Source organism: Sander lucioperca, chromosome 20 (assembly GCF_008315115.2).
Source record: "Sander lucioperca isolate FBNREF2018 chromosome 20, SLUC_FBN_1.2, whole genome shotgun sequence".
NCBI classification, from domain to species: domain Eukaryota; kingdom Metazoa; phylum Chordata; class Actinopteri; order Perciformes; family Percidae; genus Sander; species Sander lucioperca.
In genome coordinates this window covers 28,205,963-28,223,475 of record NC_050192.1, presented here as the reverse complement: position 1 = coordinate 28,223,475, position 17,513 = coordinate 28,205,963, and the positions used below count along the sequence as shown (strand labels likewise).

The 17,513-nt window shown below is 39.3% G+C and overlaps 1 protein-coding gene across 1 annotated transcript in view; it reads right to left on the bottom strand.

The window, feature by feature from the left end:
- large1 (LARGE xylosyl- and glucuronyltransferase 1) overlaps positions 1–17,513 on the bottom strand; it is a 217,193-nt gene that overhangs the window by 84,205 nt on the left and 115,475 nt on the right. The gene's annotated exons all lie outside the window — the stretch shown is intronic.

The window sequence follows — 17,513 nt, the reverse complement described above, 5'->3', positions numbered from 1 at the left end:
TGTACATTGTCATATCTGCTTGAAATTTCCCACAATGAACAAGAGTCCAGTCCTGAGGATATATACAGGCCAATCTTGACTTTTGGTCATAGCGCCCCCCGCTGGCAACAGGAAATCAGCCTTATATGACAAACATCATCCGATTTACATGAAACTTAGAATGTGTGGTCTACATGTGATACTGAGCCGCCCCCTATACTTTAACCACGCCCACTTACTACGACCACGCCCCCTTTCATAATATTTGAACCGTTTAAGGTAGAGTCTTGTGTGAGGTATCAATGAACTCAGCAGAGATTTCCTTATTCATTGTTCATGGTTTGGCCCGCCCCCTATGCTTAAGCCACGCCCCCTTTCATAATTAATGACCCGTTTCTTGTACACTATTGTGTGAGGATCATTGAACTCAACAGAGAGTTCCGTGTTCATTGGTCATGGTTTGGCCTGCCCCCCATGCTTTAGCCACGCCCCCTTTAGCTACAGCTAATGAACTGTACAACGTCGGGTCTTATGTGAGGTATCATTGAACTCAGCAGGGAGTTCCCTTTTCATTGGTGACGATTTACGGTGTCTGAGTGCCGCGCAAATGCACGGTAACAAGGAGCGGCGTCCGCCAGTAACTCCGACACGCACAGAGGCACGAGGGCCCGTCCAACGCTGCTTGCAGCTTTAATTTTGTATTTGTTTTCCTTCTTCATGGCCCTACAGTGTAATGTAATACAAGGATAACCACAGCTTTTCACATGAGGCAAGTCCGCGTCTCTGTCCTGATGTCCTTGAACGCCAAGTCATCATCAGAATCAGCCAAAAAGCATTTCTGTCACCTTAGGTTTAAACTTCTGAAAAAGAGAGAAATAATATCTCCTGCACTTAGAAAATGGCAATACACTTAAGTGTTTCTAATTCAAGGGCAGGTAGTTGGTATTCATTAGTTCTGTTGATTGAAGAAGGCAGGGCATTGAGGCAAGGCATGTAGTGTAGAGTGTTGGCATGGTGACCTACTTCTGTCCTAAGGGCGAATTCCATTTTGTAAATTAATTGCAGGTGCAGGACAGGTTTGAATTAGGTTTATATCCGATCACCTTTTTGAAAATGTTAAAAGAACAACATCCAGAAACATAATTTATTGTATAGTATAGACCATAGAAATAAAATGGATAGAAGGCCATTGAACTGTTTCCCGTGGTCATTTGATTGGTACACAACAAAATGGTGATTGTTACAATATGTGTAAACTGTGTCGCAGCTCGCTAGAAGGAGAGCCGCCCGACGCAGCTCGGGAGACGTTCTCAGAGTTGCAGGGAGTGAGGAGGGACAGTTAGATCTAGCGGCAGGGGGTCAGCGAATTGCCTTAACGTTACCACGGTCCAGCCAAAAAATGAATTGTCAAAGCAGCAGAGACATAGATATCCTTACTTTTTTTTTTGTGATTGTTGCGGGCAAAAATCCTTTATTATGCGGCACGTTTTCTTAAAAAATGCGATGGAATATGCAGGATATTTATACAATTTTATGCAATGAAATTGCGGGAACTTGCAAAAACTGCGGTTTCATCATGGCCTCATCGCGGGGTTTGCAGCTTTTCGATGATGTTCACGTCGCGTAATTACGTCACTTCATAACGTCACTTCATAACGTCACTTCATAACGTTCCCATGGCAACAGGGGAAAATGGCTGCTCTTGTGTGAAGTAAACGCAACATTTTTCAACTTTCTGCTAAGATATATGTGACTTTTTTGCAACGAAAATGTGGGGATTATGAAATCATGCAAGCCCCGCATATTTTGCGCGGAAATCGGCAATTTATGCGGCAAAAGTGTGGCGTATTTGAAAAAATGCGGACTTTGGCTGTTTATGCATTGCATTATGCGATCGCATAATTGCGTTTTTCTGGAGGGACTGAATAGCATATTTTTGTAGAATCTGACATCTTTCAATCACCTCCTCATCAGGGTTATTTCATCAGACATAAGATCCAGAAGATATTATACAGCTCAAGTAAATTCACCTTCATGTAACATTGGTGGTATTCCCCTTTAATCCTAGTCTACATATACAGGCTCTATCTATTTGTGTCTAGTGCCAGGACCTCTTCCTATAATTCCACTGAGCACATCTTTAAGTGCTTCATGTTTGCATGTTGCTTTGGGTGATGCTGTGGTGTCGAGTGGATGCTGAAAATAGGTCACCCTCAGCAAATTCATGAAGACAGCAGGTGTGGTAGCATTCCTGGCCCATGATTAGTTTAACAGTGATGAACAGAATGTGGTGGGTGAAAGAAATGGAAAAAATGTTTTGTTTAATGTTGGTCTTCGTAGTGTCAGGTGTGTGTACAATTGACCACTGGTTATAGTGGGCAACCTCTTGTGTTTATACACCATACATGTGAGACAGTGTTCCTGTGGAAAGAAAAATAACCTCAATTAACGTGTGTGTGTGTGTGTGTGTGTGTGTGTGTGTGTGTGTGCATGCATAGTAAGCTCTCACATGTGCATGTTAGTTAAATGTATGCATCAGTGTGTCAAAGCAGAGAGATGCAGAACCTGTGTATGTATTATAAAACCTATTCATGAGTCTTGTTTGATTCAAACTAGGGCTGTCAAAATGAACGCAATAATAACAACTTAACACAAATTGATTTTAATGGCAGTAATTGTTTTGATTTTAATAGATTTTTTGTCATTTGGGCCTTGATGCGTTCCATAGTTTGGGAAATCAGGAAGCGATGCAGCGTGCCGCTGAGTTACCTCAGGGTCACAGCACAATATTTTGACCCACAGTGGGCATTACGGTCGCATGCTTTGACTGTTATGAAGATAGAGGAGAGGTATTTTGATAGTACACGCAACATGACTGCAGCGGCCAGGAGACAAGTTAAACGCGTCTGGTGCTGTAAAGCACGAGTTCCATTATTTGTGTTGAGCTGCTTAAAAAAATGGGATGTTTACAGGTGTAAAGTGGGACACTAAATTATGTTGGTATTACTAAGTAATGTTACATTCAGGTCAATATGTCCATCTGTTGTTGCTTAATGGGCTTGAGTTTGCCATATTATGCTTTCAGCATATATTTTTTTTAGCATTCAGTACCTTTGAGGTTATTCTGGAGAATATTCTAGACAGTATTTGTCATTGTTTGGATTGTTGCAATAATAATAAACATTTGCATAAAGCAAGCATATTTCTGCTCCCATGTTGATAAGAGCATTACAAACTTGAAAATATCAGATATCAGATAAAACACGTGTGATTAATTTGCGATCAATCACAATTAAATAGTTTAATCAATTGACAGCCCTAGCTTAAACATTTGCTTCCTTCTGAAATGAAGGCTTCTTTTGCACTTGGCCCTCTCAGACACACTCTTAGACAAAAGTCAAAGCACATGCAGCTGATTGTGAGAGACTGATTTTGCTGTGTGCATACCCTTCTTATTCCCTCTTGCAGCAGGGAAGCAACTTTCAACCGCATCTCACAGTCTTTACCAGTGAATGAAGTTTGCTCAATTGTCATTGCGATAGCTCAGATGTCGCAGTTTACCTCAGTTTGGGTCAGTGCTTGGCCTTCATTCATAACTACAGTTGAGGTGCCCTTGTGCAAGGCCCTCAAGAATTCAATATGCTTCAACAAAAAGTGCTTGTTGGATCATCTACAGTGTAGGTGACTGTACAGTACTGTGCACTGGTTGTACTGGGCAGATTTCAGGTGTAAATGTGTGACTGAGAACAGGGCATTCCAGAAAAAGACAGCTTTGCTCCCATCAAAACTACCCTGATCAAATAAAAAAAAAGTGCCCAGCCAAGGCTCAGTTAAGGTGGGCTGATCTTTAAGGTAGACCAACCATAGAGGCCTAACAACAGTGCTGCTGCCATTTGTGGCAGTTATTTAGAATTTAGGACAGGGTCTATGCCTTCCTGCCTTGGACTATCCCTAGGTAAAGATGGTTCTGCAATAGCTAAATTCCTATCCTAAGATAGGTTTTTTTCCCTGAATGCAGTTAGGAAACGTGTATGTAATAGCAAAAATCCTAATTTTAATCCTAAACTGAGATAAAATATTCCAGACTAAGGAAGTTTCTGTAATGAGGCCCCTGGGCTCTATACCCAACTCCTGAGAGATGTTTAAGAATGAATGAGTTCAAATGCATTACAACATACTGTTCAATCTCCACCCCACCTCTACATTAAACACCTGACTTCAACCTGCCTGCCCTCTTCGCCTTGCTACAAACCCTTGCAGGCCTCAAATTTGTCAAAGTGGGAGGGGTCATGGATTGTACTCCCTGGAGGACATGGTATATGGGAATGAGGCTAAGATGAAATATGAGGTGTTGAGTCAAGTTCTAATTTCCCTGGGGCTCCACACCGAACCTCAGGATATCTGCTGATTAGAATGGGAGGGTTAACTCCAGGCAGGCACCAGTGATTTCTGACAATGGATGGATAAATGGTGTACGTCAACATCTCTGAGTGGCCCTGGAGCCCATTAGCAAGAACATACAATCAGCAGTGAGGGAGAAAAGGTGGAATCAACATTTAACCTTCCTAAGTGCTGCCAGAGTCATACGGAAAAAACAGGAGAGCTAAAAGAAAAGGCCTGCAGCCAAGCGGGAAAAGTAATCCTCGAAATAGACAAAGCAATTAACTGACAATGTGAGCAAACCAGCTGTGAAATATAGGGTCCATTCTACCAACAATTACATTAGATTGGACTAACATGCACTTCATGCAGAGTTTTGTAGGACCATATTTTACATCCTAAAAATAACGGTAACCAATACATGCATGTCAGATTGACATACACTGAAAATCAACATCCAAAACAATAATTCAGACAGGCATACATGCTGTTTTTTAATTATAAGCATGTTTGTTATGACCCTAACCCTAATCTTATATATTAAATTCTCAAATATTGGCATTTATTAACTCAACTGCAGAGATATTGGATTGGAATCAGGCTTATATCAGAGACAAGCCTTTTTTCTGATTTACCTTTTTTAAACTAAGACTCGCTTGCAAACTCACTCACGCACGCACTCACGCACTCACGCACGCACACACTCACTCACTCACTCACTCACTCAGTGACAGACTAGAAAGAAATAGAGTTTCTGCTAAATTCTGAGATCAGTCAGAGGCTGAGTGGAACGCAAACACGCACACACACACACACACACACACACACACACACACACAAAGTTGATGCCTCTGTTGCTATTTGGGGCAAATGAACACCGATTGTGCAAACGGTCCAGTGGTCAAATTGTTGTACAAAATTAGCTTAGCTTCCTGTCTGAACAAACATTTACAGCTCTTTACTGTTTTCAGCTTTGTTGAACTGTAACAATCACCACACTTACTCCAAAGAGTGGATGATGAGAGACACTACTACATCAACAGGGACCACTGGACCGGACCCAGGACCTCAAGCTCCTTCATCAAAAAAGCCCAACAGAGGATTTACTTCCTGCGGCAGCTGAAGAAGTTCAACCTGTCATAGACAATGATGGTTCACTTCTACACTGCCATCATCGAGTTCATCCTCACCTGCTCCATCACCAGTATGCTGCTGCTACTGCCAAGGACAAGGGCAAACTGCAGCATATCTATGTGTGAAACGAAACTGAACCAACGGGAAATCGCTCCAAGTTTATAAACTCATCAATTGATTCCAACCAGAGCAAACAAACTATAGGTTTGAAAACGCCCTTAATGACAACAGTCATAAACATTTATAAATACTCCTTCATGTTCACGACAGGTGTCATGTCATGATTATGAAGTTGTCATGTCAGTGAGTGTCTAATGCACACCCCTTCGAATAAAGTGTTACCATAAAGTCTAAGTCACGCTGGATCATTTTAGCAACAGTCCTACAGTGAAAACATACCAGGCCGGACCAGCCGCATAGCACAGCTATTTTTATTTCTGGGCCCATGTTATCCAATCTGTCCGTTCATACCGGGCGCGGAGCAGCTGCGTCGGCCCGCGTGCTGCAGCGATCATTTCGGCGTCTCCTCTTTTCTCATTTCTTGTGCAAGACGCGAGCGAATGTGGAGGAATACAGGAAGACCACAGTGCAGCCAGATGGTTTACAAAAATAAAACACATTTCAAAATAAAACACCTAGGTTCATGGTGATTTTGGCTGTCTTGACTTCTCACAGCGAGACACGGGATCAGGCACACGGAGAGAGAGAGCGACGGACGGACAGAGAGAGTGACACACACACACGCACACGCACACACACACACACACACACACACACACACACACACAGCCACTTATAGGCTACAATTACCACAGTTTTCTCCACTCATCCTGTCTCTTTCTATCGGGGAGAGAGAGAGAGAGAGAGAGAGAGAGAGAGACGCTTTGGCGCGGAGAAATATGCGTCCGGTATAAATGGCCAGGCTCGCAATCAGGCACATATCTACGCTTCGCGGGCTATACGCGACGCTTACGCGCCCGGTGTTTTTTCATGGCTAGGCTTAAATCAGGGAGGCACTAAATGTACACAACACCAGAAGAAATGTCTGTTTTAAAGCTAACAAAGTGTATTATACCAAAACAGAAAGTTTGAGAGTGGGAAGATGGAGACAAGGATGAAGAAAGGTTGAGGAAATAATGTTGGTACATGAAAGAAAGAAGAAGTGAGTGTTGTTGCAATGCCTCTTCTTATCTGTCGCTTTTTAAGCGCGGTGAAGTTGTCTGGACGTTTGATATTCGGTTGATATTCGATTTTAACTTCCCCTTTGTTCGAGAATGTGAATATGTTAAGCGATTTCCCGAAGATATCCCATTAAAGTCTATGGGAAATTTTGCAGCGTTTTTTTGCCGATTTCGTGAAAACCGCGCGGCAAATCTCTTATTCAAATGATAGCACACCATTCCTGGTCATTACAAACGTTTCGATGTATTTTGTGTGCATGTGGTGGCAACGCTCCGTGACTAGTAGCAGGACAAAAAATTGGCGGAAGATGGAGAATAAGAAACTAGAGAATGCAATTTCTGAAGAAATTGCGGTGTGAATGCTGTATGTTGAAAGGTTGATGCTAATGCTTGATTTTTGTAGGAAGAAGGTGAAGTAGTGAGAATAGTTGAAAAAGTAGGAATGAGTTTAATTAGCATGAATGTCATTGAAAACTTGAATACCCAGAATGTTTGAAAGGTGTGGCTATCTGTTCAGATGCACCAATCAGGGCCGGGGGGGTGTCTAAAAGGTTCAGATGCACCAATCCGGGCCGGGGGGGGGGGGGCTTAGGAGACCGTTTTGGCTCTAGCAGAAAGGGGGGAGGGACTGAGAAGTAACCTCAGGCCTCAACACCAGCAGTTGTTCTCACAGATACTTGTCACAGTCACTTCACAGCAACAGCTCAACACAGGGATCAGATCACATGACCAACTGCAGTTAAAGGTTGCCATGACGACTCCTGTCTCAGAGAGTCCTTCTCACAGAAACGAAGCTCTGGCGCACCTTAGATAGTCCTGCTCCTAGCTCAAGAACCGTAACTCCTATCGCTTAATGTTTAATACTGTGAGAGATATGACACCCTGCTGATGAATGGTGTGTGTTGTGCAAGAAATGTGAAGACAGCATCTGTCCAAAAAGGGGCCTGTTTCTCTTCTTCTCCTGGTATTTCTGGTATGATTTATTACAGGAGACAGTGCGGCAGTTGGTGGACATGGCTTCACTTGGAAGCTCACTGTGCCTTGTGTGAAAGTCAGATTGCCTACCTAAGAACATTGTTAGAAAGGGTACAAGATTCCCTACATTTTGATGTAAAAGTTATGTATGAAGAGTTAAAACTGTGGACGGTATCGCAAGGTAAAGAGAATTTTGCTTCCGCCTGTTTCCACTCTGTCAGCTGGGCCCTGCCCTCTAAGTCCGAACATTCCATCCCATACACACCAATGTAAAAATGGCAGAAAGGCATTTTTTCTAAGCCTTGAAGAAGACTGAGTATTTTAAAAAGTACTAATGGGATTTGAAAGTTGAATATCAACCCTGAATGTATGAAAGATGTGGAACATTTTAAAGTTTGAATGGAGTTTCTCTGTGAATGTATGAATGAGTAGCTAGCAGTTGAAAATGTATGAAAATGTGTCAACTTTGAACATTCAGTCCATCCGCTTTAATGGGGCAAAAATTCCCGCTAAACGTTGAATATTTCGGAAATTATGAATGTTATGAATACTATAAATAGTAGCACACCATTCTGAATTAAGCTGAATCTTTTGATGTTTGAATGTAGTTTCTATGTTGAAAAATGTGGAAGGAGATAATGTGCAAATAAGTGGTACGGAAGAATAAGAATAAATGTAGAACTAGAGAATGCAATTTCTGAAGAAATTGCGGTGTGAATGCTGTATGTTGAAAGGCTGACGCTACGCTGCTGATTGCTGACTTGAATTGTGTTAGAATAAGGTAAAGTAGTGAGAATAGTTTGAAAAAGTGGGAATGGGTTTAATAGTATGAATGTCTTAGAAAAGTTGAATAATACCGAGATTGTTTGAAAGGTGTGGCATGTTTTAATAGTTTTTAGTTGAAAAAGTGGGAATGGGTTTATTAAGTATAAATATCATTGAAAAGTATAATATGAATAATGTCTTTAACATGTGGAATATCATGTCTTTTGAAAAGTTGAATAACACCCAGAATGTTTGAAAGATGTGGAATATAATGATTAAATATTTAATAATCAAGAACAATTTAAACCATGTTATAACCATGTTAACTTATTTTACAAATGCACACACATTCTAAAAAATATTCAGTGTCAACTGCACCAACATAATTTCTATTATTCATACGATTAATACCGTACTTTAGATGACAGAGCCTTCAGTGCAGTTCAGTACACACACCAGTGTTAATTTCGTTGACGAAGACTATGACAAAAAATATTCGTCAACGAACCTTTTTCACGGACGAAAACTAAATAAAAACTAAATAAAAAGTCAGATATGATGACGAAGACTGTGACGAAATATAACAGACACTTTAGTCAACAAATAAAAATGAGACGAAAATGTTAGGGAGGTATGATTGGAGAAGAGATCCAATCAGAACCACTCTTTTTTGTGGGACAAGTTGGGAAGAAATCCAATCAGAGCAAATCTTTGAGGGTAGGTTGATTTATGCGGAAGCAGCAGAGCCATTTTAAAAAGCCGCAGCAAATGCACGCGCAACAGCTAAACAAACGCAGCAGCAGTTACAGGAGGACAAGTTTGCAGAACTTTGCACAGTTTCGAGGACGTTTTCACAACAGTAAGGTTGTTTACATTATACTTACACTGTAAACCCGAATGTTCAAAGTAATTAAATAGATTAAGTGGGGTATACTCAAAATTTTAGAAAAAGTTATACTAACTTAATTTTGTCAAGTTGGTGTAACATGTTCTTCATTTTTGAGTATTGTTAACTAATAATTTTTGATTAAATGGAACTATTTTGTGTATAAGTAAGCATAACTTAAAAACATAACTTAAGTGCAACTTAATAGAATTAAGTAATTACATACTAAGAATGATAAAGTCCTGTTATTTCTATTGTTTCAAATAGGGGTGATTTAAAAAAAAAACTTAATTTATATAGCACATGTTAAAATACAATAAAATCTCAAAGTGCTTCACCAAATAAGTAAAATTGATCATAATAAATAAATTGCAATCAGCAAATGGTCTGAAATGCATTAGACATTAGTGGAAGACAACATGTATTTATTTTATTTATTTTTTGTATTTTTAAAACAGTAACAATTTGATTGAGGCAAATGGTCTGAAATGCATTAGACATTAGTGGAGGACAAAATGTATTTATTTTTTGCATTTTTATTGTCATCAATTTAATGTTGCTTATATATTTTTTATTTTTATTTAAGTGTTGAGCAGCTGCAGGGATCATTTTTTATGCCGAGTTAATCTCTGATTCAACCTGCGAAGCAGAAGGTGGTGCTAATATGCATACTACCTTCCTTACCGCTCTTTGGAAAAAAACAGAAGAAGAAAAGTTTGAACAACGCAGCAAGGCGGGAAGCAACAGACAGTAGGCTTGCAGAAGTTACTACCTAAGCAGCAGCAATCAGCCTCACTGGACTTACTGTAAGTTTTGAATGTTAATATTCATTCACTTTTACTTCTTTTATACATTATACATTTTTACATGCGTTTGTCTCAGAGAGTGTAGAACTTCTCCAAGCCCCCGCCCTTCACTGGCTTATCACGGAAGTCTTGTAGGGATTGGCAACTTGTCAGATATAGGTTAGCTGCTAAAGAGCTAGCTAGCTAGCTAGCTAGCTAGCTAATTAGCGCGACCACTAACGTTACACACTCCAGCAGCACAGCTAGCGACCCACCACTACCAGACTCACTGAAGAATTTTACGACGGATGAATCTAGTAATCACACGCTCATTCCCCGCTTAAAGGTGGTGTTAGAAAATGAGTTGTTAGTAGAAGCACTAACAGACACCTCATATGCGATAGTTAGTTTTTTGTTGATGGAAACTTTCAATAGTGCACCGCTAAGGTCCAATATCATATTAAAAGAGCATAAACGAGCATAATGAGTCAAACTGAGTTCCTACACTGCAAGTCCGCGCTCCCTGTAGCTTCTAGGGACGCTCGTTTTAAATTCTGTGTGAGCAGACTGTCTGAGACACGGAGATTGCGGTTAACAGAACACGAGTCAACTGCCCGTGCTCGCCCACTTGTGTTGCGTCGGTTTTAAAACAAACGACCCTGCTGGAGGCAAGCTGCTTTTCATGACAGATGAATAAAGTAAAAACCCTTAACAGTAAAGCTTTGGTTTGTAGAAATGGCATTATTGTTGATTAAGCATGCAGTAAGGTTCAAGTGCTGCTGCTTTTCTTTACAGTAATGTTAATTTTGCTTGATGGCTTTAGTAACTTCACACTTTAGGGATCAAATGAAAAGATCATTAACAGGGAACATTTATAAGTATTTATAATTCGACACTCTTTGAATGCTTTTACTTGTTCAGTTTCAGATCAGTTTATGCCTTTGCATCTCTCTGTTCCAGTTTCAAAAAGTTAAGGAAGATAACTGGAGATGTGATAAAGATACCAGGTAATCCAATGAATCTCTCTCTCACACACACACACACACACACACACACACACACACACACACACACACACACACCTCTAAATACCAGTAACTTAAATTGTTTTTTTTTCAGACAATGTTTTAGTGTGGTAACCCTAAATCATACACACTCCCACATACACATATCATTTGTTTATTCTACTTGCCTGTTTGATCAAAATAATGCTTTTTGCCGTATTCAAGTCAACAGTTCATGAATGTCTTCTGTTCACGAATATCATCTTCCTAATTGATATTTAACCTTTGGCACTGAACAGATCATATTTTACTTTGTATTTGCTTGCAAATATTGTTGAAGAAAGATGGTGGAGACCACATTCCCCCTATGCCGACAGACCATAGTGATATCCTGCCCACCAGTGAACGAGCTCATGGACCTCTGGCCTGGTCTCAAAATAGAGTCTGAGGTAATATGGATCAGCTCTCTCTTTTAAAGTGAAAATTGTGATTCTTACTCATTTGGCCGATATTTTTGCTTTATAAATGTGTGCTAGATTCTTCAAATTGGACTGTTTTTTTTAAGTGTTCTCCTCCTGCTGTTATTTCTATGCAGTTGTATGCAGAGTTCCAGCGGATTACAAATCAGAACCTGCCCAACACATGCTATCCTGAGCTTGACCGCCATCTTCCTCAACCGATGACCTTATTCAGACAGAAGGCATCAAAAACTGGGAAGACAGCAGATGCTCTGGCTAAAATTAAAAAAAAATCAATGATGAACAGGTAAATAGATTTTTACACATTTCATAGGTTGACCCAGTGGAACATTGAACAGGTTCAATGATTCAAATGAGCTTTGTGAATTTTGCAATTAGTCCACTTTATGTTTGCCATTTGTCTGATTGCATTAAAGATGTGAACAGGTTAGAAAGTGGTAAACTACCACCAAGGTTGCAGACCCTCAAGAATGGCTTAATGATGTAGAAACTCATCTGAAAAAAGGCTGCAGGGTAAAGCATTATAAAAGGCTAGTTCAAAGTTATCTCCTTTTGTCTAAATAATGCCTCAAAAAGTTACTGCACTACTTTGCAGGTGTTCAGCCAATAGGCCCAAACTACACAATATGCCTTTGTTCTCATTAATATAATGCAAAAGTAACGCTAATGTTTTGTATGTTTTAATGTTTTTCTTAACCATTGTGGGCTGCACAAGATGACCCACATTTCACTGTGCATTTGATACTGGTTATGTAAAACATTTACATTTTAGAGTTTTAAGTGAAAATGTTCTTAAACAGTCTATAGAATTTTTGAAATTTCACCCAAATTGCTGCCCTGTTGCCTTACTCAGGAATTAACCAGGAAGCCAAAAGCAGTGTTTTTTTTTCTTTTATAGCTGTAGCAAACAATAATTTCATTTTGGTATTATTTATTATTGTTTTTGATTACTCCGATTATTTTCCTGACTATCTGATTAGTTGTCTGGTCAATATCAGAAATTTGTGATACATATTTATTTCCTAGGGCCTTAAAGCAACACGCCTACTTATTGGGGCTTATTCCCCGTATCCCCCAGAGTTCGATAAGTCCATACATACCCTTTTCATCTCCGTGCGTGTCGTAACTCTGTCTGATGCACCCACGCCTAGCTTAGCACAGATCCTGGAGGTAACCAGCTCCATCTATGCTCCTAATAAGTGACAAAATAACGCCAACATTTTCCTATTTACATGTTGTGATTTGTATAGTCACAGCGTGTACGAATAACAAGGTCACATGAGGCACAGCCATCTTCTAACCGTATACAAACTGGGAACTATATTCTCAGAAGGCAAAGCACTGCTACTTGGGTGGAGTGATTTGCTTGCAGAACTCCAGGCGAACTCTCTGCTCCTCACCACGGGGCTTCTCAGGTGCAAATCACTCTGCCCAAGTAGCAGAAGTATCAGTGCTTCACCCTTTCTGAGAATAGTTGTCAGTATGTATACGGTTAGAAGATGGCTGTTTCTCAGCAGCTAGCAGTGGGTGCGTCAGACACGCACGGAGATGAGAAGGGTATGTATGGACTTATCTAACTCTGGGGGATATGGGGAATAAGCTAAAGTCCCAATAAGTCGGTGTGTTCCTTAAGTGACCAGGAACACATTTGGAAGGCTAGAAGTTTTTCTTCTTAAAATCTCTCAAATGTATTTATTTATTTATATACAATTTATTTAAGTATATTTTAAAATTATTTTTTATTCTATTTATTTTAATTTATAAATGTTTATTTATTTTTGTATTTAATTTTAAATTTAACTGTTCAAAAGCGGACTTTCATGACTTTTAGATATATTAAGTTAGGTAAACTTAATGTAAGTGAGGCAATCAGTTGCCACAAAATTTTTAAGTTTTGAGTCACATGTTTTTAAGTAAACAAACTCAACATATTTGACTAATGTGTACTTAAAACAATGACAACACAAACTAATAAACATTGAGTTTGGTTAACATAAACTGGTGTGGTTGTGTACTTATTTTTTTAAAGTTCTGTGAACTTATTCCTGTGGTTTGTAAACTCAAAACTTTTAAGTCATAATAACTGAAAATAATTGAGCTGCCTTAACAGAAAACTGTAAGTCATATTAACTGCAAATATTTGAGTTGAGTTAAATGAGCACTTTTAATTTAACTGTTATCAAAAGGTACATGTAGCAATTCATCCAACCTTTTAAGTTCTGGAAAATTTTGACTTTTAAGTTAATCAACTTAAAAAAATTGTGGCAACTGATTGCCTCACATTTTTTGAGTTCTGGTAACTTATTCGGGTTTACAGTGTAGTTGTGTTTCGTTGCACAAGTCTTAGTTACACAGCTTTGGCTGATTTCAGTTGACTTCGCTCGTTAGCAACACGCTAACGTTTTGAAATGTCAGAGCTAGGTCTAGGATGAACCGTTAAAAATGATTCAATTATTCAAACCTTAATACCATTCCATAACAGACTGATGGATACTTCCAATGACCAAAAATTCTGGAGAAACATTTAGTCAACTAAATCCACTGTAGATTTAGTCGACTAAAATCTGCTAATATTTGGTCTACTAAAACTAGACTAAGACTAAAAGACTTAAGACTTGACTAAGACTAAAACTGTTATGATATTTAGTCGACTAAAACTAGACTAAGACTAAAAGATTTCAGATGACTAAAATAAGACTAAAACTAAATGGTGTGTTATTCAAAAGACTAAAACTAAGACTAAATCAGAATTTGCTGTCAAAATTAACACTGACACACACACACACACACACACACACACACACTCTCACACACACACACACACACACACAGACACACACAGACACACACACACACACACACACACACACACACACACACACAAACAGTCACACATAGTCACTTCACAGCAACAGGTCAACATGTCAGGGATCAGATCACATGACCAACTGCAGTTACAGGTTGCCATGACGACTCCTGTTTCAGAGAGTTCTTCAAAAAATGCGAATGGAAATTAAAAGTTGTATAAAACTCAGTTAATGAAAGATTAACCATAATCCTAAGGAATAATTTACCATTAGTATAGGAGAGGAAGGAGGAGGAGACGAATAGGAGAGGAACAGAGGAAGAGAGGAAGAGGAGTTACACACACACACACACACACACACACACACACACACACACACCAACAGACAAAAACACAGGAAGAGAGGAAGAGGAGAAGAAAGGAGAGGAAGAGAAAAGGAGGAGAGGAGTAGAGAAAGAAGAGAGGAAGAGGGGAGGAAAAAGGAGAAGAGGTGTTTTTGTAAGCTAACATGATGTGATGATGGACTAACTGACCAACTGACTGACTCTGATAACTGACCTCAGGTCTCAACACCAGCAGCTGTTCTCACAGAGACTAGGAACAGTAACTTCACAGCATTGGTCAACATGTCAGGGATCAGGTCACATGACCAACTGCAGTTAAAGGTTTCTATGACGACTCTTGTCTCAGAGAGGCCTTCTCACAGAAACGAAGCTCTGACGCACCTTTGATAGTCCTGCTCTTAGCTCAAAAACCCTAACTCCTATCTCTTAATGTTTAATACTGTGAGAGACATAACACCCTGCTGATCATCCTGTCCAAAAATGGTGTGTGTTATGTAAGACATGTGAGGACAGCAGCTGTCTGAAAAGGGCCTGTTTCTCTTCTTCTCCTGGTATTTCTGGTAGGATTTAGTACAGGAGACAGTGCGGCAGTTGGTGGACATGGCTTCACTTGGAAGCTCACTGTGCCTCGTGTGAAAGTCACATTGCCTCCCTGAGCACATTGTTAGAAAGGGCACAAGATTTCCTACATTTTGATGGAAAAGTAATGTATGAAGAGTTAAAACTGTGGATGGTATCGCAAGGTAAAGAAAATGTAGCTTCTGCCTCTTTCCACTCTGTCAGTTGGGCCCTGCCCTCTGAGGCCGAACATTCCATCCCATACACACCAATGTAAAAATGGCAGAAAGACATTAGTTTTAAGCCTCAAAGAAGACTGATTATTTTAAAAAGTACTAATGGGATTTGAAAGTTGAATACCAACGTTGAATCTATGAAAGATGGTGAACGTTTTAAAGTTTGAATGGAGTTTCTCGGTGAATGTATGAATGAGCAGCTAGCAGTTGAAAATGTGTGAAAATGTGTCAACTTTGAACATTCTGTCCATCCGCTTTAATGGGGAAAAAATGTCCGCTAAACGTTGAATATTTCGGAAATTATAAATGTTAAAAGTATTAAAAATAGTAGCACACCATTCTGAATCAAGCCGAACGTTTTGATGTTTGAATGTAGTTTCTATGTTGAAAAATGTGGAAGGAGTTAAGGTGCAAAATCTGACGCTATAAATAAATATTAGTGTAGAAGAATATATATGTGAATGCCTTCAGCATTCACACCAATAATAGAGTTGTGAATACTTTCAGCATTCACACCAATAAGTATGGGGGATAATAGTCATTCTTAAGTCACATTGAATTAACAATATCCACTTTAAATGTATAATAAATAGTGTGATACATTTATAACATACATTGTGAATTGATAAAAGAGTACAAAAGTTCATCTGACAGGGCTGTGGGAGTACCTAAGACCAAAAAGGTTGGGAACCACTGTTTAGAGTACTGTCATGAAGCCAGATGGGATTCTGTCACTTTGGGATCATGTGGGAAGTAAATGGTGGCACAATCTGCTCCTGATACAGCTATGCCAGGACGCTTTTGTTCCAATGCTGATTCTTTTCTAAACCACTGTATGTACCACCAGGAGCGTCGGACTGGGGGTAAAAGCGATATTGATTACCAGGGCCCAAGGAGAGAGAGGGCCCTTGAAAAGTCTGGAATATATTTTATTTCACCTGAATATTTTCATTTCCTAATTACATTTCATAATGCATGTCAGATGAAATGTAAAGTGTATTGGCTGAATAACTTGGTTGATTGACTGACTACATTTTGTATACAAAAAAGACTATCTAAGGTCTCACCCACCCCTTGCTAATGCGCCAAATGGTTTAGTCCACCTGCACGCATTTTGTTTAGTTCAGTTGAGCATCTGGTGGAGACGTGGAGCGCTAGATGGAGCGCAAACTTCTAGTATAGAAATGTCTTTTTCAAAGAAAGCCAAATCAGGCTGCCAGAAAAGAAAGGAAAGACAGGATAAGGAGAGAAAACTAAATGAGGGAAAGCAATTGCTGACTGACTTTTTTTCAAAGAAAGGTGAGCACAAACTAGAAAACGAAATGGTGCTAAACTACTTGAATATCTCCGCGACCGTTAGTGCTAAAAACGGACTGAGACAACCCATATGAAGAGCAGAACATACACTTTCAAATGATAATTTGGTTATACGTGTAATCTGAGGTAAAGGCTAAATAAATAAACTACACTAACAATGCTGTTTGCATACAACGCATTTACTGGGGAATAAATTTCAGTATAAGCTATACATTTGAGGAAGCCACAGCATGTAAGCAATAGCATTTGTTTCGTTTTGCCTTTTTTCTTAAGATAAAAATGACTAGTGAGACGTTTTGTTTGTCTTTTATTATGAATGTAGCTTTTTCTTAATGTACAAAACTAAAATGGCATGTTTTAAGATTTAATTTATGCCTTGAAGTAATAAAGCATAATACAAATAATGTTCTCAAGTAAAAATCATTTAAGTAAAGTGACTGTAGACTAGTGGTGTCAACAATAATCGATTCGGCAATGCATTGCAATGCGGGGCATGCACGATTCAGCATCGATGCGGCAAAGTGCCATAATCGATTATGTCACTAAAACCTGCCACACTAAAATCAAGCACGTTGGCAATACAACTAACTTCAGGAACCATGTTGATCGTTGGCATCCTGAATTGGCTTCAACAACAACAAACCATTACTCATTCTAAGCACTGAAAGCAGTGATTTATGTTTT